Genomic DNA, 24861 nt, shown 5'->3' with positions numbered 1-24861 from the left:
TTGAACTGCGGCCACGCTGGGGTATCTCCATCGAGAGATGCTAATCGATCATGTCTACCAACTCCCAACATATATCTGTATCTCTTTACTCTTTTACTTGTTTCAAGTCATTTGACTGTGGCCATGCCGGAGCACCGCCTTTAGTCGAGCAAATCGATCCCAGGACTTATTCTTTGTAAGCCTAGTACTTATTCTATCGGTTTTTTTGCCGAACCGCTAAGTTACGGGGACGTAAACACACCAGCATCGGTTGTCAAACGATGTTGGTGGGGACAAACACCGTCACACACACACACACCACACACACACACACACACACACACACACACAATCACACACACACACACAAACATATATATATATATATACATATATACGACGGGCTTCTTTCAGTTTCCGTCTACCAACTCCTCTCACAAGGATTTAATCGGCCCGAGGCTATAGTAGAAGACATTCCCCCAAAGTGCCACGCAGTGGGACTGAGCCCGGAACCATGTGGTTGGTAAGCAAGCTACTTACCACACAGCCACTCTTGGTAACTTATTTTATATCTCAATTGAATATTTTGATGGTGCGTGGCCAAGTGATTAGAGGTGTTGGGCTCACGATCATATATAGTCATAGGTTTGTAGGATATCAATGTGTGATATTTGCACTGGTTGGGTGCCTCACACAATTCCCTCCATAGTTGTAGAAAGGAAAAATAGCAGGAACACGAAACTCCGAACAAATAACAATAATAGTTTATTTTCACGGAAATAAGCATTTCATCTCTGGACATCGGTAGCGTGAACACCTGAGGTAGGAAACAGCAGAGTCGGTTTAAATCACACCTGTTGAAGGCATTCTTCGCAGCCCCCAAGTCTTGCTCACCTGCGCTCGGAGCTTTATCTGGTCACGTCTGAATCCGTCGACAGCAGGAAGCTAAGAGAGAGAGAGAGAATAGCGGTCTTGCCTAGCTGCTGCTGATGACTGCGCATGCGCATAAGGGACTTCCGGCAGGCCTACCAGAAGACACTAATCCTTGCACATGCGCAGATGAACATCCCAAAATGACGTCACTACAGGTTCTAATTCCTGATTGGAGTGACGCGACGTATCAGTAAGTGCTTAGTGGGTGCCAAATCCAGGTTCAAAAATTTTCAGAAACAAGGTCGATTTTTTTCAGTTCCGTTAGTAAAACAAACGCATGTATAATAATAATAATAATTAATTCTTTTTTATTGGCCACAAGGGCTGACACACATGATTAGAAAACATAAAGGGAGAGAACAGGACGAAAGGTTACAAAGGGTTTTATCCGTTTGTGAAAAAATCGTGTAAAAACAGTGTAACAACGAAAGATTGTAACAAGGAAAAACTCCCAATAGGGGGAGGCGCTTCGAAAGGTTCCTGGTGGAAAAAACCCCATAAAAGCCAACGGGAGCCTGGTCAAAAAGGGGGGTAGAGAGTCCCTATTTTCCTTTTATATTACCTTTTTGAATCACAGGCGAAACCTGAGAACTGGTCCATTTATACTGGCCATTCTCACACAATTCACCCACCTTTCAGAAAACTTGCTACCGGACAGCAAGGAATAATAATAATAATAATAATAATAATAATAATAATAATGGCAATTATTATTATTATTGTTTTACTTCTCAGAGCGTTCGGTCTTGTTTGCTCTGGTATATTTTGTGAGCGCAGACACCAGTCGGCTGTCATTATCATACTGAAAAGTCGGGCAGAGGTGGCTAACGCGTATATCGCGTTCGTCATCTACTGTCGCTTGACCGTCGTGCCGTGTCCTAGCAACCGTCTGAATACGCTGGAGCGTATACTCTTCCGCTTATTGAGGAAGGGACGAGTCCCGATGGTCAGGCTGTCTACCTGCTGTCAACACCCGTTGAGTGGTGGCTTGGGCATGCCGTTGTTGATGATGCACAGGTATGCACTGAAGCTACGACCTCTCCAGTGCTTCCTTGGCGGTGAACAGATGTGGTCGCTGTTCGCAGCTAGTTTCTTTAACGGAGCTGCAGTCCTGGGTACAACAGAGACCAAGGTAGAGCATTTGAAAAGTGGAATGTCTTCAAGCGCTCACAGCCCTCAGCCAATCGGACACTGCGATAGGTCGATCGTCCACTTCAGCTTTTTATAAAGGATTAGTGGAGAAAAAGTGCAATGGCATTCTCGGGAAGACATTGGGCGTCGAAGAAGATCAACTAGCCGTTCTTTTCCGGAGATCTTTCGGGCTTGGACCAATGGATAATTCTCAAAAATCTCTGGCCTGGCAGTGCTACCGAGGAGTTTTGCCTTTTCGCAATAAACTTTACAAGCACGGAAGCGCCGTCAACTGAGCATGTCCGAGATGCGCGCAGGACGACGAGATGATCTTTCATGCACTCGTCCAGTACCCGAGCATTTCTGACCTGTGGGCTTATGTCGAACACCTGTTGTCACGTGTGGGACGGGTCCGGCTGTCAACTGAATCCATCGTGATGATCGCCCCGTTGCCTTCCTTTAACCGGGAAGGAAACGGTGTGTTTATATGCCGGGTGGCTATGGCGAAAGAGGTTGTCTGGTGGACGAGATTGAAGGGGCTGAAGACAAATACTTTTCTCTTTGGCCAATCCCTGATCACTTGAAAAGGAAAATAAGGGTAGAGAGGAAAGTTTCGTCTTCTAGTCAGTTTGCTGAAAGATGGACGAAAGTGGCGAGAACAGTACGAGGGAACGGGTCTGTCCTGGGCAAACGCCTGTAGTTGGAAAGAAAGGAAAGGAAAAAAGGCACCTGCTCCCCAAAAGTCATGGTACCCATGTTTTTTTATTGGGTTTTACCATGAGCAGCCCTCGAACGTCTCCTCCCTATCGAGGATCACACGTTGTTGATTCTTAAAAAATTCGTTAGTCTTGTTTACACGCAAAACCCTCACAACCACACCCACCCACACACGTACACACATATGTTCTTTGTTTTGTCCTGTTCAATCCATAATGTTTTTCTTAATGTAAACCTTTGTGGTTAATAAAGAAATCATCATCATCATCATCATCATCATCGTCATCGTCGTCGTTGTTGTTGTTGTTGTTATTATTATTATTATATTATTATTATTATTATTATTATTATTATTATTATCATCATCATAATCATGATGTAAATTCCTTGTGGTTAATAAAGAAATTATTATTATTACTACTACTACTACCAAGAGGTGCAATGGCCCAGTGGTTAGGGCAGCGGACTCGCGGTCATAGGATCGTGGTTTCGATTCCCAGACCGGGCGTTGTGAGTGTTTATTGAGCGAAAACACCTAAAGCTCCACGAGGCTCCGGCAGGGATGGTGGTGATCCCTGCTGTACTCTTTCACCACAACTTTCTCTCACTCTTACTTCCTGTTTCTGTTGTACCTGTATTTCAAAGGGCCGGCCTTGTCACTCTCTGTGTCACGCTGAATATCCCCGAGAACTACGTTAAGGGTACACGTGTCTGTGGAGTGCTCAGCCACTTACACGTTAATTTCACGAGCAGGCTGTTCCGCTGATCGGATCAACCGGAACCCTCGTCGTCGTAACCGACGGAGTGCTTCCATCCACTACCACCACTACTACTACTACTACTACTACTACTACTACTACTACTACTACTACTACTACTACTATTGTTATTATTATTAATATTATTATATTATATTGTGGGTTTATGTCGAACATCTGCTGTCACATGTAGGACGAATCTGCTATCGGCTGAGTCCATTGTGAGGGTAGCCCCATCACCTTTCTGTGGCCGGGAAGGGTAGGCTGTTTTTCTTGCCTTAGTGAAAGAGGTCGTGTGATGGACCAGGTTGAAAGGGCTGAAGACAGACACTTTCCTCTTTGGCCAAGCCCTCATCAACCTTTTCAAATTTCACTTGAAAAGGAAAGTGAGGGTGGGGAGGGAAGTTATTCCCCACAGTAATTTTGTTATAAGGTGAATGAATGTTGCAAGAATGGCCCGAGTGAGTGAACCTACTCTAAGCATGCATCTGTAGACAAAATGGAAAGGGCATGACAAACGGAAAATTACCTTGAATTATTTTTAGTGGAATAGTCTACTTGATGAACCATGTCTCATGCAGCCTGCTTCTCGAAAAAATACTGCCCATGTCTGAACTAAAGTATGGTACATTCTACAGATCATGCTTCCTGGTTATCAAATGGCTAAGATGCCTTTTAACATGAAGGCCGCAACTTGATATACTGTGTGGCTTCGCATGTTTATGTGCTCCAGTATGACCGCTCTCCATTGAGTGTAATTAGTAAAAGAATAAAAATAATACCATAAATATACTTGAATAGACTTATATTGGTTTCAAATCTTGGCACAAGACCAACAAATTCGGAGGAGAGGATATGACGATTACATCAACCCCCTTGCTCAAGTGGTACTTATTTTATTCGTCTGTCTTTACGTTCTGGGTTCAAATTCCGCCAAGGTCGACTTTGCCTTTTAAGGCGGCGAGATGGCAGAAACGTTAGCACTCCGGGCGAAATGCGTAGCCTTATTTCGTCTGCCGTTACGTTCTGAGTTCAAATTCCGCCGAGGTCGACTTTGCCTTTTAAGGCGGCGAGCTGGCAGAAACGTTAGCACGCTGGGCGAAATGCGTAACCTTATTTCGTCTGTCGCTACGTTCTGAGTTCAAATTCAGCCGAGGTCGACTTTGCCTTTCATCTTTCGGGGTCGATAAATTAAGTACCAGTTACGCACTGGGGTCGATGTAATCGACTTAATCCGTTTGTCTGTCCTTGTTTGTCCTCTCTGTGTTTAGCCCCTTGTGGGTAGTAAATAAATAGGTACTTATTTTATCGACTCCGAAAGGATGAAAAGTAAAGTTGATCTCAGTGGGATTTGAATTCAGGACGTAACGAGGGGCAAAATGCCGATGAGAGCATTTTGCCCGACGCGATAACAATTCTGCCAGCTCACCACCTTACGAATAGACTTATACTGTATTCCTAAACATCGCGAAACACTAAAGCTAGCTTTACATGATTTCGTATTCATTTGTTTGGAAAGAAAATATAGCTGTCGTTCCTGGAACGCATACGACTTGTTATCTTGTGTGTGCTTATGGGTTGATTCAAGTGTATTTATAATAAAAGAGTTTTGTAAAATCCCTCGGGAATATTGATTAACATTGCTTTCACAATATTTATGTTCGCTATAGTATATGTATACGTTTATCCTAAAATAACTATACAACTCTTGTATAATATTAATCTCAACTCTGTGCTATTTGTAGGAAGTTTGACTTAACCGGTCGGATAAAAATCAAACGTGCCAAAGACTCGAAATTTATCCACACTTTGTATAAATATAGACTATTTAAATAAAACCCTATACCAGTTCAAACACAACAAACCTGATATTGTTATATGGAAAAGAAAACAAAAGCGGCTTATTGTTATAGAGATCAACTACTCGGTAGATGACTGATAGGAAAGTACATTATCTACAAATAATCACGGCTTACAACACCATTGATTATGATTGCATATTCTTGCGTATAGACATAATTATTGTTGCATTTCGTTAAATATTCTTATATCCATAACTATCATTTCAATGAGATATGCACCTTAAACACTAGCTATCATCTATGTTTATAATTATTGGTGTGTAGTACTATATATTTTGATTATCATGTATAACTATCGTCATCGGTGTAGCCAAGTTATATATATCCTATTCTCTAGTTCTTTATATCTATAGTTATTGATATATAAGGCTTCATAAGGCTGAAGATCAGTGAAAAAGAGAACACCTATGCTGAACTATTGAGAAATCTACAGTTACTCTATCCAGATTAGAAGTTCAGGTTTATACCGGTAATCATTGGGGTCCTGGGATATGTAGCACACTGCCTAAATACCAATCTTGAGAAATTAAGCTTCTCAAAACCAGAAAGGAGAAAGCTAATTCAGATTCGATCCATCACTGGAATTGTAAATATCTGTAAAACTTTCCAGAAGTTTATCATTTAAATATATATGAGCAAGTCTAGATATGTAACTCTATGCATGACAATACATGCATAAAATATACAAATCTGTACATACATACATACATACATACATACATACATACATACATACATACATACATACATACATACATATTTATATTGTATAGAGGGCATTATTACACATAAATGCCGCACACTAGGAGGAACTCTTAAAGTCATAACTACCAAATATTAACAAATCGTACCGAATACAATTCTCGAAGCGAGTGATTTAAAAACAGAATTTAGCTCCAGATCACCTGTGATTTCGCAATTAACGCAGTATCCGCGTCCCTTGCTCTTCAGTGAAGCGAATCCAAGATATATCATGAATAAACAAAAAAAAAAAAACATCATACCAGATAGACAACCATCACCTCCATCGTAGCATATGGAAATGTTTACCCATCATACACCTATGTAAATGGCGGGCTCTTTCGAATTGCATTTCGGTAACAACGTGCTTTTTCGGAACAAATTTTAAAAATTTTATCCTATTTTTTAAATTACATACATACATACATACATACATACATACATACATACATACATACATACATAATACATATATACATACATACATACATACATACATACATACATACATACATATGTACATACGTACATACATACATATTTGCATACATACATACATACATACATACATACATACATACATACATAATACATACATACATATGTACATACATGCGTACATACATGCGTACATATATATACATACATACATACAAACAAACAAAAATAACCTGTTGTTTAAGTTGAAATTCCAATGAAGGAACCTTGGATCTAGGTTAGAAACCGGTTCTTTCTCTATTGGCAAGAAATCTTGAAATAAACTGAATAATGACATACATACATACACATACATACATACATACATACATACATACATACCTACATACATACATACATACATACATACATACATACATACATACATACATACATACATACATACATACATACATACATACATACATACATACATACGTACATACGTACATACATACATACATACATACATACATACATACATACATACATACTTGCATACATACATATATACATACCTTACCTGGCACTCCGTTGATTACGACGATAAGCGTTCCAGTTGATCCGATCAATGGAATAGCCTTCTCGTGAAATTAAATGGAAGTGACTGAGTACTCCACAGACTCGTGTACCCCTTAACGTAGTTCTTAGGCAGATTCAGTGTGACAGAGAATGTGACCAGGCTGGCCCTTCTAAATTACAGGTACCACTCATTTTTGCCAGGTTAGCAAACTAGAGCAAAGGACAATAAAGTGTCTTCTTCGAGGACACGACGTCCGCCGGGAATCGAACTTGCGATCTTATGATCATGAGCCAAATACCCTAAACCACGCGCCTTAACTACATACATACATACGCGTGGCGTGGCTGTGGGGGTAAGAAGTTTGCTTCCCAACCACATGGTTCAGTGAAGTTTATTCGATTATAACCTCGGGTCGACCAAAGCCTTGTGAGTGAATTTGGTAGAAGGAAACTGAAAGAAGCCCATTGTATGCGCGTGTGTGTACGCGTGTGTGTATGTATGTATGTATGTATGTATGTATGTATGTATGTATGTATGTATGTATGTATGTATGTGTGTGTGTGTGTGTGTGTGTCTGTGTTTGTCCAGCCACCATCGCTTGACAACCGATTTTTGTGTTTTTACGTCCCCGTAACTTAGCAGTTCGGCAAAAGAATAAGTAATAGGCTTACAAGGAATAAGTCCTGAGGTCGATTTCTTCGACTAAAAAAGAAAATCCTTTCAGGTGGTGCTCCAGTATGGCCGCAGTCAATCAAATGACTGAAAGAAGTAAAACAATAAAGGAACACACACACACACACACACACATATATATATGCGCATACATAAACAAGCACATGCACACACACATATGTACACTCGAACACACACACACACATGACAACGCGTGCATACACATACGTACACGCTAACACACACACACGACAACGCACAGACACACATACACACACATACGTACACTCGAAGACACACACAGACGACAACGCACACGCACACACATACACATACGTACATACACAGACACATTTATAAAGACAAATGCTAGCAAAAATAAGATTGTTTTGTTAGTAGCCCAACTGAATTGTAACGAAAACACTAAAAGAAGTTGTTTTACATTTGTTAGACATTTGACATAGTCAGTGAGAGTTTCTCACTCACGCGACCAACCTAGCTGACAGCTACTTCACCCACGCCTTAAAAAAAATTTTTTTTTAGGAATAATCTATTTTAGGTAGAAATATGTTTATAACAGTACCATACCAATTATCCGGCAAGTTTGGGATCGGAAGTGTTCCGGATTTCTAGTTTTTCTAATTTTCTGGACACAGTTTATGTATGTATCATGTCATCCCATAAGTTCTGTCCGAATTTTGAATAAAGAAAACAAGTGATCAAATGTTATATTTAATTGAAATTTAATCATCAGTGTACTTTCCTTGATTATCTATGACTTCCTTCCATCTATATACAAGATTTTTAATCCTATCAATGTAAAACTCTTTTGATTTCAAAGCCAAGAACTCTGAAATGCCAGTTTCGACCTCCTCCTGGCTGGCGAAAGTTATGTCCCCCAAATAATTCTGGAAACTACGAATCAAATGGTAGTCTAAAGGAGCAAGGTCGGGAGAATAAGGTGGATGAGGAATTTTTTCCCAACCAAGCTCTTCGATCTTCTGTGATGTGAAATTTTCAGCGTGGGGTCGCGCAATGTCCTGATGAAACATCACTCCTTTTCGATTCACTAAAGCAGGTCTTTTTTTCTTCAAAGCTTGGTTCAAACGTTCTAATTGCTGACAGTAGACTTGAACATTGATTGTTGCATTAGGTGGTAATAATTCAAAGTGAATTACTCCTTTGCAATCTCAGCAGATAGAGAAAAGAACCTTTTCCCCATGAAGTTCCCTTTCGGTTGTGGTTGAGCTTTTTCCCTTTTACCAAGCCACTTGTAGTGATCCTATACAACGGCGCGCGCTCGCGCACCGTCCATTTGTATTTCGCGCGTGCGGGGTTGGTGCTTTCACCACCGGAAGAAGAACCCTTTTGCCTACGTAGCAGTTAGCCGAGGCAAGGGGGTCGTAAGACGTTGACCACCATCGTCCAGCAAGCAGCGACTTGAGACAGCAACGACTGAAGGCGACGGTCACGTATATTTTCTCTCCGTCCGAACTTGATTCTAGCAGCACCTTACCAAAAGGCCTTTAACCAAATTGTTGCAGACCAACATCGTCTCCATTGTTCGACGCCATCTTTGACCAGTGTCGTTTTGCATTTGAACACTTTCTTATCTTACAGCGATAAGGTTCAGCACTGACACATTTATACCAAAGGGATACCAGATAACCACTTATTGTTACTGTTACCACATTAGAGAATAAAGTAGTATATATATTATTTACGTCTGCGTCTTGTTGTTTCTGACTGGTAGAATTCTGGATTATTAAAGCAACGGATAGTGATTGCTTTCTTGTACCCCGAAAGTACAAGAGAAGATATTCACACTAAGTTCGTTACACACTCTTTACGACGTTTAACATTTCGATAGAAGATCCATTTTTCCTCACCAGCCAGAAGTCTATCCAAAAAGGGTGAAATGAGCTTGCGAGAATGGAGAGAAGAGCAGATGTCAACCTCCCCTTAGATTTTTCTACTTGTTGAATCATTCATTCACAAGCTTCTTCACTCAAACATGGACTAAAATCTTCTTAAGAAAATATGAAATTACAATAACTTCAATGATGTGATTAGCGAAAGTGAAACCGGTCGACAAACACAATACTCTTTCACTTATAAAACATACTAAAAAAATATTAAAACTATGTAAATTATGTGCATTGCCTTCTTTGATATATATATATATATATATTATCTATCGTCTATCGCTTCAAATGACTGTTGTTTACTTTCGTACGTCCACCCTGTATTATTTCGTTTGCTCGAGCCCTAATTCTCCGTAAATCTTATGGGTGCCACCGGTATATGAAATTCCTAGTCTTATCATTAAAGGCATGAGACTAGGTATTAGCATTTTTGGTCGATAACTGATGAAATATTACGGTTCTGGTGTCTGTCCTACGTGTACGTTTTGTAGTATTTAATGCATTTTCAATTATATATATATGTATGTAACAATGCCTTCTCTTCCGAGTGTCCATTGTTTTGAGCTCATTGTATTAAATTATGTGTGTATGTAAATATACATGTATGTATATATATATATATATATATATATATTATATATATGTCCATTGTTTTGAGCTCATTGTATTAAATTATGTGTGTATGTAAATATACATGTATGTATATATATATATATATATATATATATATATATATATATATATATATATATTATATATATATCTATATATATATATATATATATATATATATCTATATATATATATATACATACATGTATATTACATACACACATAATTTAATACAATGAGCTCAAAACAATGGACACTCGGAAGAGAAGGCATTGTTACATACATATATATATAATTGAAAATGGTAAACTAACTCCGTTTTTCTGTCCTTGTTTCGTATACATTCGATCCTTTTTCCAAGAAATCTAATGCTCGTAGCTTAGTTTTTCCTTGGGGCTGGCCGGATCGAAGCGATCTCAAGATTAATCAGCCGAAATTGCAAGGATGATCCGGTTCTTGACTGAAGATTGAAGGCTTCGAATGTCCCGTCCGTGTTTTTTGTATCATCTTCTAAATGTTTTACGTTCTTGTCCCAGTTTGTATTTTTCTACATATAATATATATATATATATATATATATATATATATATATATATATATATATATATATATATATATACATATGCATATGTATATATATATACATATGCATATGTATATATTATATATATAAATATAAACATACATATATATATACATATTCATATATGTGAATATATACCTCCATATATATAACAATGCCTTTTCTTCCTTGTACCTATTCTTTCCGCGTGATTGTTTTGTGCGTGTGTGTGTGTGTGTTTATACATACTCGCAGATATATAGATATCACACACACACACACATGCGCGCACAAACACTCACACGTAGACACTGAGCCCACCCGCATGTATCTGATCTCTTATGATATATATTTCATAAATACTTCGACTGGAAGAAAACTACCTGAAACGTCGGTTAAAACTCTTGAGTTTCTAAATCTGTTCTCAGCAGACGACTCCATTGTTATCAAGTATTGTGTCAGACGACAACTGAAACGGCATCTGACGGAAATACGGCCATTTTAAACAAACCACTGCGTTGTTGGGGAACAAAGCGGATTTGTATTAGAAACTGGTTTTCATTCACGTTTTGCTGAAATATTATTGTTGTTCTGACTGTTGTTGGAGATGTTGCTGTTGTCATTGTTGGTGGTGAATGAAGACGGAAACGGGTGGATAGCAATGGATGTTTGAGATACCGATAGTCTTAATGATAATGTTGCTGCTGCTGTTGCTGTTGCTGTTGTTGTTGTTGTTGTTGTTGTTGTTGCTCTTGTTTTACCCCAGTCCCATGTCAGGCCTGATCCAGTAGACTTTTTTATAATCAAAGAAAACCTATGTATGACCATCCTGTGTTTTTTTTGTATTTGCTTTTGTCAGTAATAACATATATTAGACTTCATTATTTATTGCATTCCCAAATTATTTTTTAAAAGACTACAGTGTATTTTGAAGGAGATTTGACTGCTATTTCTAACGGGCTCATCGACCACATAACCTTATTGTTAGTAGCGATAGTAGGTTTGTTATTGTTATTGTTTAACCCTTGCAAAACCACCTTAACAACATTATAACCACCCCTAGCCCGAGCGATGCAATGCAGCGGGGCTTTTTAAAATAGTAAAATGAGGGATATTTTGCTGTTGTTTCTAGTTGGTCGAGTAATCACGTAAAGGCTCTCTCGACTGCTCGCACACAGCTTTGTGATAACAAGTACTGCTGGTTTCACATGGCTTCCTTAGTATGGCATAAATAACGTTAAAAAAAGTTTTATTGTAAAAGTTTTAAGGGAGCCCGATGGTAGAGTCAACGGAAACTCCAGGCAAAATATCTTGCAGTCTTTTGTTATGTCCTTCGGGTTTTCGAGTTCAGATCTCACTGGAATCGACTTTCTTCTTTTCAGAGTCGATAAAATAAGTAGTCCAAATCTTCCAAGAACAGATCTTAGAAGGAACCATTTGGTAAAGTAAAACACAGACAGTAAGAATCGACAAGAAAAATAGTGTATGGAGTATGTGGTACTCATCTTCTGGATGAGAGAAACGGGAACTGTTTAACACCCTTTGTAAAAAGAGCAGAAGATAGGGATTCACTGAGTTCGTTGTATCACTGCGCTAGTGGTCGTATCACTGCGCTAGTAGTCGTATCCTTGTGCTAGTGGTTGTATCATTGCGCTAGTGGTTGTATCATTTCGCTAGTGGTTGTGTCATTGCGCTGGTCCTTGTATTGATGAGTTTGTGGGAGGGACCCGAGAGAAATTTGTCAATGTGGAACAAGATTGTTTTGGGACCCTGACAGATGGGGATCCTCTCAAACTTCAAGATGACTAAGACGGTTTTATTTAGGTAAAGGCCGGCACAGATTCCATTCTGAAAGTCCATCAGTCATTGACCATGGCTGGTGGATGCAATGTGATGGTGAATGAATATTTGCCAATCAGTCAGATGCTTTCTGAAATGTATAAATGTTTACACGCGCGCGCGTGTGTGTAGGAAAGAGAGAGTAAGTGTGCGTGTGCTGTAGCATCGGTACCACCACCACTAGCGTCTTTGGTGCGTGTTGTGTTTTAATGAGGGTCGTAACTGTGCTTTGTGGAGGGTCAGCACATATTCAAAAAGGAAGCTTTTTTTTTCTGTCCCTGAAGAGGAAAACTAACCTTTTCCAATGCAGTTTCCACAACGTTGTAAGCTAACTAGTCGCCATAATAAATCATCAGTGATTATGAAGAATAGTTAGTATTTGTGACCAAAGGAAAGAAAAATCGTTTACATGATAATTGAAAATATCATGGGCCAAGTAAAATGATATTATCATTTTGTGAAATTAATTCACTGAATTATTTACAATGTGTTTGACATTTTGTCAAGGTTTTGATCGTTATTTTCGCTAATCCCCCCACCAAAAAAAAATCTAATACAAAAAAAGAAGAAAAACGGCATTAATTTTCTCTCGTCCGATTAAAAAATTGTTGTTACTGGATGAAGAGATGTATCTGTCTATCTTTTATTTTTCATCTTGTACTTGATTCAGTCACTGGACTGCGGCCATATTGGTACAATGCCTTCAAGAGTTTAGTCCAGGCCTGGCCAACTCGAATTACATTGCGGGCCACTTTACTCTTTTACTCTTTTACTTGTTTCAGTCACTTGACTGCGGCCATGCTGGAGCACCGCCTTTAATCGAGCAACTCGACCCCAGGACTTATTCTTTTGGAAGCCCAGTACTTATTCTATCGGTCTCTCTTGCCGAATCGCTAAGTAACGGGGACATAAACACACCAGCATCGGTTGTCAAGCAATGCTAGGGGGACAAACACAGACACACGAACACACACCACACACACACATATATATATATATACATATATACGACGGGCTTCTTTCAGTTTCCGTCTACCAAATCCACTCACAAGGCTTTGGTGGGCCCAAGGCTATAGTAGAAGACACTTGCCCAAGGTGCCACGCAGTGGGACTGAACCCGGAACCATGTGGTTGGTAAACAAGCTACTTACCACACAGCCACTCCTGCCTTTAATCACAAAATGTTTTTTGAGGGCCGCTTGTATACTGACAGAATTGAAAGCAATTTGCTTTCTCATGCTGTTATTACCATAATGAAAAAGGCAGTGAGCTGGCTGAATCATTAGCACGCTGGACGAAATGCTTGGCGGTATTTCGCCCGCCGCTATGTTCTGAGTTCGACATTGCCAAGGTCGACATTGCCTTTCATCCTTTCGGGGTCGATAAAATAAATATCAGTTGAGAACTGAGGTCGATGCAATCGGTTCACCCATTACCCCCCGAAATTGCTGGCCTTGAGCCAAAACTTGAAACCAACATTTATAATGAATTTAAAGCAAGTAGTGATATAGATAGAAAGTCTGAATGAGTAATGAAACCTTTTATTTGTCTTTTTTTTTCTTTGAAGTTATTCATTCGGGAGATAGAAGGAAAACTCAGGAATCTGCAGCACCCCCACCACCACTGGCGAGATGAATGTAGCTGATGTCGCGCCTCAACATCTGCCGAATGATATCTACAGTGAAAAGTTGACGAGGAGGCCATTTGTGGCGATGGCTTGCAACATATTGAAAAGCCGCTTAGGATACCCCCACCATGCACGTGCTCGCGCGTTTATAAGCGTTGACACGCGCACACGTACTAATTGCGAGAGTCGTTAGAGTATCGAACAAAATTATCTGTTTCTTTACTACCCACAAGGGGCTAAATACAGAGGGGACAAACAAGAACAGACAAACGGATTAAGTCGATTACATCGACCCCAGTGCGTAACTGGTGCTTAATTTATCGACCCCGAAAGGATGAAAGACAAAGTCGTCCTCGGCGGAATTCGAACTCAGAACGTAACGGCAGACGAAAAACGGCTACGCATTTCGCCCGGCGCGCTAACGTTTCAGCCAGCTCGCCGTCTATCGAACAAAATTATCTCGCGGTGTTTGTTCCGACTCTCTGAACTCTAAGTTCTACTACAACCGATGCGGTCATCAATTGTTTTCGGTGCCTATGCAATCCCGGGCAAACACAGACATCCTTTCAACACTGTCCACCTTGTTGCAAACACAGTATGTGCCAGATGGAGGGAAAGAGGTGTACTGGCACCCAACTGGTATGACTATTTTCCTCATTTACGGCTCAGTAAACGAGGGGAACATTAAACGAAGTGTCTTGCTCGGGAATACAATTCTCCACCCGTCCCAAGAATCGAACCCACAATTTTATACGCATGAATCGAATATCCTAAGCACTAGGCCTCCAGACTTCACAAACATCTCGCCAGCGTTGTGTTTTATTTCACTGAATGTAAAAAAATATAAATAAATGCGCCCTTTTGAAACCTAGACAGGCTCATGGGCCCGGTTTCCCGGTTTCTATGGCGTATGTGTTCCCCAGTTGGACGGGACGCCAGTCCATCGCAGCGTTACTCATTTTTGCCAGATGAGTGGACTGGAGCAACGTGAAACGAAGTGTTTTGCTCAAGAACACAAAGCGTCGACCGGTCCAGGAATCGAACCCACAATCTTACGATCATGGTGCTGACACCCTAACCACTAAGCCACGCGTCTCCATATCACTGAATGTACTGCAAGGAAGAAAAAAAAAAACAAGGAAAAGAAATAGAGTAAATACACCAATCAAAAACCATTTTAACCAGTTTACGGCGGTGATTCATTCGGTTGCTTGCACGGAGCAACGGTAATCGCGATTTAAAGCATGTGCGTTGCGTGCGTAAATTTACGTCAACCATTTTAAAAGGGTTAATGAACTACAAAAGTGGGTTGAATGGTAACAAATAGACTTGGAAGTATTTGCTGACGGAATTAACTTCTAAATTGTTGGTTTCGTAAAGACTGAGTGATTGGACTATACGATTTATTTATTTATTTATCTATCTATTTTTAGATATTGTTAGTGTAGTTTGTAACAAACCAACTCACGTAGGTCATCGGTAAGCGCAAACACGTAGTCGCGTAAATTCATGTGTGTGTGTGTGTGTGTTTGTGTGTGTTTGTGTGTGTGTGTGTGTGTGTTTGTGTGTGTGTGTGTGTGTTTGCGTGCGTGCGCGTCTGTGCGTGTTTTCTGAGATTGTTTATTATTGAGCAATTAAACTGCCTTCTTTACGTACTATTATCAGCTGTGAAACCGGGAGCAGTTCGGAATTTAAAGGTCGGCAGAGTTGTTCAGTTATCTTCCGAAAATTTTAAGAGGCTTAACTAAAATTTCCACCGGAATAGTTTAATGATGTTTGGATACACGACTTTCTAGAAATCCAGACCAACCATCTGTTAGGGGTTATAACCAGGGCAGAAGAGTCTGTTTTCTCGAAACTCTCTGAGCAATCAACTTGCAACTCTAGTAGTGATTAAGGATAAATTTCAAGCGACATATCGCGAGTCATTAACAATTTGAAACCATCAGCACTAAACATCGATTTACAAATATATAGGTTAGGGCAGCGGACTCGCGGTCATAGGATCGCAGTTTCGATTCCCAGACCGGGCGTTGTGAGTGTTTATTGAGCGAAAATACCTAAAAGCTCCACGAGGCTCCGGCAGGGGCTGGTGGTGATCCCTGCTGTACTCTTTCACCACAACTTTCTCTCACTCTTACTGCCTGTTTCTGTTGTACCTGTATTTCAAAGGGCTGGCCTTGTCACTCTCTGTGTCACGCTGAATATCCCCGAGAACTACGTTAAGGGTACACGTGTCTGTGGAGTGCTCAGCCACTTACACGTTAATTTCACGAGCAGGCTGTTCCATTGATTCGGATCAACCGGAACCCTCATCGTCGTAACCGACGGAGTGCTTCCATCCATTATTCGGCCAACACTAAAAGTAGTAACAAGTTATATTTTAGCTGTGATAGCTGACACGAAGTAAAAACCCCAAATGATAGAAATGACATACTCCTTCGCTCCCTTCCCCCCCTCTCTCTCTGCCATATTTGTATGCACGCGTTTGTGTGTGTGTGTTTATGCGATGCTTCCACTAGTTTTTCATTGGCGTAACTGCCAGCGATTTTCAAGTATTAAGATCTTAGTTTGCATCTTAAAAGCGTTTTAGATCTTTTGAGCCCTATCATAACTACATTTCGCTTAGACTATACTACACGTCTTAATGCTTCAGCTTTCTCTCTCTCTTCAGTGATGCATATATATATATATATATATATATATATATATATATATATATATATATATATATATATATATATATATATATATATATGTATCTTAATATATAAAACAGAGTTTATGTTGTGAGTACTTTTTTTCTGTTTGTAGCTACAAACGTTCATTAATCTATATACTGCTCATTAATTTGCCACTTTGTCTATAAATAGGGTTTAAAAAAAACTGAAAATGAAACACCACCTCCCGAAATTTTCTGCAAAATTAAGTAATTTATATGTTTAATAGAAAATATTGAAGAACAGATCAATAGGATGAGATGGAACATTCCTTAAATAGGCGGAATACGAATACTACCTAGAAAAACAAGATCGACTTCGGATGTCATGGATTCCTTCACACAGAAATACACTAGAACCTTTAAAAATATCCGACATTCAAAATTTATTACATAAGGATTAAACGAAATTTAAGAACTCAACACACGTCTGTGTTTCTGTAGATAAAACAAAAATGTGTGCAATACTGATAGCCGCACATACCATAGACACTTTTCTAATAATATCGCCAATATCTATATAAAGAAAACCCAATGTATCCTCCTATCTTTGAACTTACATGCTATTAATTTGGCAGGTAAAGTAGTGGCTGCCAGCCTAAAAATAGAAGATAGAGTAGAAACTTTAGCACTACGTTAACCATAAAATTTTATTTAATGTCATAATGTTAATTCCCTTGCTATACTCAGGTCCAGGCTAATAAATCTGGGGACGAGGAGAATGATTGGGATTAGTAAAAATATTTAAAGTTTGATCATTTTAAACGTTACATTGGTTGTGTGTCTCACGTTGTGAAATAATACTTTATCTCTCATCAAGTAGTTCGGTAATAAAATAACCATCTTTTAAATTTATGCATTTCGATACGGAAGTTTTATAGCTATCCTCAACAATATTCCTTCAAAATTATTTAGAGTTTGATTGAACTTTTATTTTAGATAGTGATTTGAACATTAACATTAATATTAATATAACCGCAAGGAAATTGTTGATTTTTACTATAATTTTTTCATTAAACTTGGTGGGTAAGAATCGTTTGATGATGTAGCCCGGAATCGTGCGATGGAACTAAGATTTGTAGATTAATAGGATCGTAAATTTTAAATTTATTTCAGGAGAGATTTTGTTCTTCAGGTACGGTCTTTATTTAGATGACAACACATTTAGGAAAGTACGAATAGCCACAATGGATACTATTAGATTTAAAGATAACTGCCGATACGAAACTAAACATTGTGAATTTCTTAGATGGGGTGGAAGCACTCCGTCGGTTACGACGACGAGGGTTCCGGTTGATCCGAATCAACGGAACAGCCTGCTCGTGAAATTAACGTGTAAGTGGCTGAGCACTCCACAGACACGTGTACCCTTAACGTAGTTCTCGGGATATTCAGCGTGACACAGAGAGTGACAAGGCCGGCCCCTTGAAATACAGGTACAACAGAAACAGGAAGTAAGAGTGAGAGAAAGTTGTGGTGAAAGAGTACAGCAGGGATCACCACCATCCCCTGCCGGAGCCTCGTGGGGCTTTAGGTGTTTTCGCTCAATAAACACTCACAACGCCCGGTCTGGGAATCGAAACCGCGATCCTATGACCGCGAGTCCGCTGCCCTAACCACTGGGCCATTGCGCCTCCGAATTTCTTAGATATAACTCTAGATTTACAAATAATTCTTGCTCTAGCGAGAATTACAGTATATTAATATCATTCCAGCCATTCCTTAAAAATCTTTAACTTTGTCATTGACGTTAGTAACCGCTTATCCGTTGGCAATTAAATCTTTTAACTTAGTTGATCCTTATGACAATGAAGCACTGAAAGACAGTGGCCTTGAAGATGTGAGACATTATAAAGAGTAACAGGCAGTTAAATGTGGTATAGTCCTGTTTGTTCCAATGATGCTAGGATTTTGCTAAACCTTATAAATAAGCATTTCCCCATAGACCATACATATAATAAAATGTTTAATAAAAATTGCATCAAGATGAACTTTGCTTCTTCCAAAGCCAGTACAGATAGATGAAGCCTTTTTCAGAAACGCGTAAAACTTTTTCTCCATGTAATTGCAACGATCCTGATACATTTCTTCTCAGCGACATCTTTCGAAAGTAGTAGTTTATCGAACTATAGCCTTCCTTACAGAAAAGCTATGTCAAGGTTACAGAAAAACCCCTTTCACATAATATTTTGACATATGTAGGGATTCGTCACCACTTCACTGACCAGATATATTTGGAGCGTAAAGGATGACGATAGCCATAGTTTAAAAAAATCGAATGCGCCTTTACAGAACATGCCTCCACGTTTATTTATTGAGTCCAAAAGCATGATCTTTGTTTCCAGGAGAATAATTACATTCTAATAACACATTTTTCAAGCTTAAACAAAAGATCGAAATTGCTAAATTCTCGTAAGTACAACCATTCCATACGAATTTCAAACTACCATCAACATAAAATAGTTTATTTCTACACTATGAATTTGCCAGATTCGGTGAGATAGTGTTATAAAAGAAATCATCTCTCTATTCGTATCTTATCTAAATTAACTATTGCTTAACCATCTTCTCACACCGTCTCCGATGAAAGGATATAATAAATATCCTAGAAACAGCTGTAAGACCTTCTATCTATAAATGTTCTAAAATCTACACACCCTTGGTTTTTTTTTTATCTCATTACAGAAAAAAAATTTATATACACACACTGATATATGGCCCTACGTTGGACTCCTTATTCGCATAATCACCGAACCTGGAACTTAACTACGGTCTATCCATAGCAATTATTCAGCATTACCTGACACCTTTGGGTCTCAATGACACCGTTAGCCCCCCCTCTCTCTCTCTCTCTATATATATATATACATACATACACATATGTATGCCAATGTATGTATGTATGTATGTATGTATGTATGTATGAATGTATGTATGTATGTATGTATGTATGCATGTATGTATGAATGTATGTATGTATGTATGAATGTATGTACGTATGTATGTATGTATGCATGTATGTATGTATGTATGTATGTATGCATGTATGTATGTATGTACGTATGTTGTATTATGTATGTATGTATGTATGTATGTATGTATGTATGTATGTATGTAATGCATGTATGTATGTATGTATGTATGTATGCATGTATGTATGTATGTACGTATGTATGTATGTATGCATGTATGTATGTATGTATGTATGTATGTATGCATGCATGTATGTATGTATGTATGTATGTATGTATGTATGTATGTATGTATGCATGCATGTATGTATGTATGTATGTATGTATGCATGCATGTATGTATGTATGTATGTATGTATGTATGTATGTATGTATGCATGCATGTATGTATGTATGTATGTATGTATGTATGTATGTATGTATGTATGTATGCATGTATGTATGTATGTATGTATGTATGCATGTATGTATGTATGTATGTATGTATGCATGTATGTATGTACGTATGTATGTATGTATGTATCTATGTATGTATGCATGTATGTATTATGTATGTATGTATGTATGTATGTATGTATGTATGTATGCATGTAGTATGTATGTATGTATGTATGTATGTATGTATGCATGCATGTATGTATGTATGTATGTATGTATGTATGTATGCATGTATGTATGTATGCATGTATGTATGTATGTATGCATAAATGTATGTATGTATGTATGCATGTATGTATGTATGTATGTATGTATGTATGTATGCATGCATGCATGTATGTATGTATGTATGTATGCATGTATGTATGTATGTATGTATGCATGTATGTATGTATGTATGTATGTATGTATGTATGCATGTATGTATGTATGTATGTATGTATGTATGCATGTATGTATGTATGTATGTATGTATGTATGCATGCATGCATGCATGTATGCATGTATGTAGTATGTATGTATGTATGCATGTATGTATGTATGTATGCATGTATGTATGTATGTATGTATGTATGTATGTATGCATATGTATGTATGTATGATGTATGTATGTATGTATGTATGCATGTATGTATAAATGTATGTATGTATGTATGTAATGTATGTATGTATGTATGTATGTATGTATGTATGTATGTATGTATGTATGTATGTATGTATGTATGCATGCATGCATGTATGTTTGTATGTTACCTTCCAGATAGATTCCAGAGCAGGTGAGTAGCAGGAACCTGAAGCTCATGGAGGAAAATAAATTGTGGCATTTAGTTATCTTTATCTTCTAGGTTCAAATTCCACCTGAAGTTGACTTTATCTTTCTTTCGTGTTCGATGAAATATTACCACGTAAATAATGGAATCGATTAAACCGGCATTCTCCTTCACTTAAAATATGTGGTCCGTACCAATGATGGAATTATTCTTATTATCGTTGTTGCTTATTCATTTACCCGTTCGTTCATCTTTTATTTTTTTATCTTTTACTTGTTTCAGTCATTAGGCTGCGGCCATGCTGGGGCACCGCCTTGAAGTATTTTTACTCGAATGTATCGACCCCCATACTTTTTTTTAGCTTGTTAAACTCGGTACTTATTCTATCGTTTTCTCTTTTGCCGAACCGCTAAGTTACGGCGACGTAAACACACCAACACCGGTTGTCAAGCAGTGATGGGGGACAGACACACACACACACCACACACACACATAGCGTAGACAGACGGACAGACAGATGAAAAAAAACAGTTTCAGTCTACATAATCCACTCACATGGCTTTAGTCACGCAGTGGGGCTGAACCCGAAACCATGTGGTTGGGAAGCAAACTTCTTACCACACAGCCACGCCTGCACCATTATTTATTTATTTATTTATTTTTGTATGTGTATAATCTAACTATTGTTATTTTGAAGGGCGGTGGAGTATCAGAAATATTATGTAAATCTAAATGGCAAGAATACATTTATAAGTGCATAGCTATTGCCTTGTTTACTAGTCTAACTGTAATGTCAGAATCCTGTTCTGATGTGCGTACAATCTGTAGAGGGCAAACAGGGTGGTAGATGGCAGACGTAGAAGAGCACCGCACTATATATCTTGTGGAATTTCAGTCACACCTCTTTCTCTGTGTGCGCGCGTGTATATATATATATACTCTTTACTCTTTTACTCTTTTACTTGTTTCAGTCATTTGACTGCGGCCATGCTGGAGCACCGCCTTTAGTCGAGCAAATCGACCCCGAGACTTATTCTTTGTAAGCCCAGTACTTATTCTATCGGTCTCTTTTTGCCGAACCGCTAAGTGACGGGGACGTAAACACACCAGCATCGGTTGTCAAGCACTGCTAGGGGGACAAACACAGACACACATACATATATATACATATATACGACAGGCTTCTTTCAGTTTCCGTCTACCAAATCCACTCACAAGGCATTGGTCGGTCCGGGGCTATAGCAGAAGACACTTGCCCAAGATTCCACGCAGTGGGACTGAACCCGGAACCATGTGGTTGGTTAGCTAGCTACTTACCACACAGCCACTCCTGCGCCTATATATATATATATATATATATATATATATATATATATATATATATATATATGAATGTGTGCGTGTATGTATACGTATGTATATATGCAAACACACACACACACACACACACACACACACACACAGAGGCACGCACACACACAAGCACAGGATAGTATTTATTAGTTGCGTCGTAATCAATCAACTTTACTTCAAAATTTTGATATATGAATAACAAGGTGGCGAACTAGCAGAATCGTTGGCGCGCCGGGCAAAATACTTAGCTGCATTTCATCCGATCTTATGTTCTGAATTCAAATTCCGCCAGGGTCGACTTTGCCTTTCAGAACACTTTCAGAGTCGATAAAAGAAGTACCAGTTGAGTACTGGGATCGATGTAATCCACTCATTTCCTTTTCCCGAACTTGCTGGCATTGTGCCAAAATCTGAAATCAATATATAAATATTGGGCTGTCCGGAAAGTTCGGGCCGATTTATAGTAGTTTACCTTTCAACTTATTTTAGAACATGGTTGAGTCCATAAAATAGGATTTGACTACACCTCCATTTAGAGCAAAGTTTAAGCTATCTTTTCGTGGAAGAAGGTTTATGTTCCTATAAACTGTGTTAATTCTGTAACCCTTTAAAATGGAAGATAAGAAAGTCATTTTCGGCAGTTGATGCTTTTCTTTTTCTGTAAAGGGAAAAATGCCTCACAAGCAACCAAAGAAATATGCGCAGTTTACGGTGATGTTTCTTTATCTGAAAGAACTGTACGGAAGTGGTTCGCAAAGTTCCGAGCTGGAGATTGTAGCCTTATTGATAAAGAGCGATCAGGCAGACCATCCACTACAGATGATGACCAAATGAAGTCATTAATTGAGAATAACCCACATTGCACAACCCGAGAATTGGCAGAAAGCCTCAACCTATCAAAATCCGTCGTTCTTGAGCACCTAGTAAAGCTTGGGTACACAAATCGCTTCGTTGTTTGGGTACCACATGAGTTTAGTGAGAAGAACCTTTTGGATCGCATTTCCATCTGTGATTCGCTTTATAAACGGAATGAAAACGCGCCTTTTTTAAAGCAAATTGTGACAGGTGATGAGAAATGGATTATCTACCGAAATGTTCAGAGAAAGCGATCCTGGAGTAATTGACATGAGCCACCCTTAGCCACCACAAAAGCGGGCCTTCACCCGAAAAATGTCATGTTTGTGTCTGGTGGGATTGGAAAGGAATTCTGTACTATGAGCTTCTCCTGAGTAACCAGACAATTAATTCTGAGAAATACTGCACATAACTGGACGAGTTAAAAGCAGCAATTCAAGAGAAACGTCCAGAATTGGCCAACAGGAAGAGTGTTGTTTTCCAACATGATAATGCAAGACCGCACGTTTGTTTGGGAACCAGACAAAAATTACTGCAGCTCGGCTGGGATGTGTTATCCCACCCTCCATATTCACCAGATATTGCTCCTTCGGATTTCCACTTATTTAGGTCTCTGCAGAATAGTCTTAATGGTAAAAATTTCAATTCCTTGGCTGACGTAAAAAGATACTTTGATGAATTCTTTGCCCCGAAACCACCTCAATTCTGGGAAGAGGGTATTTTTCAAGTTAAAGGAAAGATGGAGATGCATTGTGCAACAAAATGGTTCATATTTGGTAGATTAAAAATGTAATAGCAAGTATTTATTGACCTTTTTCTTTCCTTTAGAAATCGGCACGAACTTTCCGGACAACCCAATACATAAATATGCGCATATGAAAATGTGTACGCCAATCAACCAGTGGTTTATGCATTGTCTAAATACTATTTCGCCTCATTATTACCACCGCCGTTCAAATGAAGTGTTTATTTATTTATTTCGTGTGAGATGAGAGTGGTGATGAAATATTTTAAGGTAGGAAACCTCCCCCTGTCACCTACTTTAGATTTTGACCCGGTTAGATAACCTTGTCATTGTTGATTGGTCTACATTCAAATGAATAGAGATTTGTGTGGAATCTCTGGGAGATAGTTGTGTTGGTGGCGGTGATGACGTCCGACGTGTCAGTGGAGGTGGTGATACTGGTTGTGGTGTTGGTGGTGGTGGTGGTGGTGGTGGTGGCGGTGACGGTGGTTGTTTTCTTGGTGTTGGCGGTAGCGATAAAGTTTGTTTTGATGACGGTGTTGTTGTTGGTGACGGTGGTTGTATGAGAGGTGGGTGGGGGCGATGAAGTTTGTTTTGATGGTGACGGTGGTAGTGCTGGTGATGACGGAGGTTGGTTTGATGGGGGTGCTG

This window comes from Octopus sinensis, linkage group LG4, assembly GCF_006345805.1.
Source record: "Octopus sinensis linkage group LG4, ASM634580v1, whole genome shotgun sequence".
NCBI lineage: Eukaryota > Metazoa > Mollusca > Cephalopoda > Octopoda > Octopodidae > Octopus > Octopus sinensis.
Note: the sequence above shows the minus strand (reverse complement) of the source record.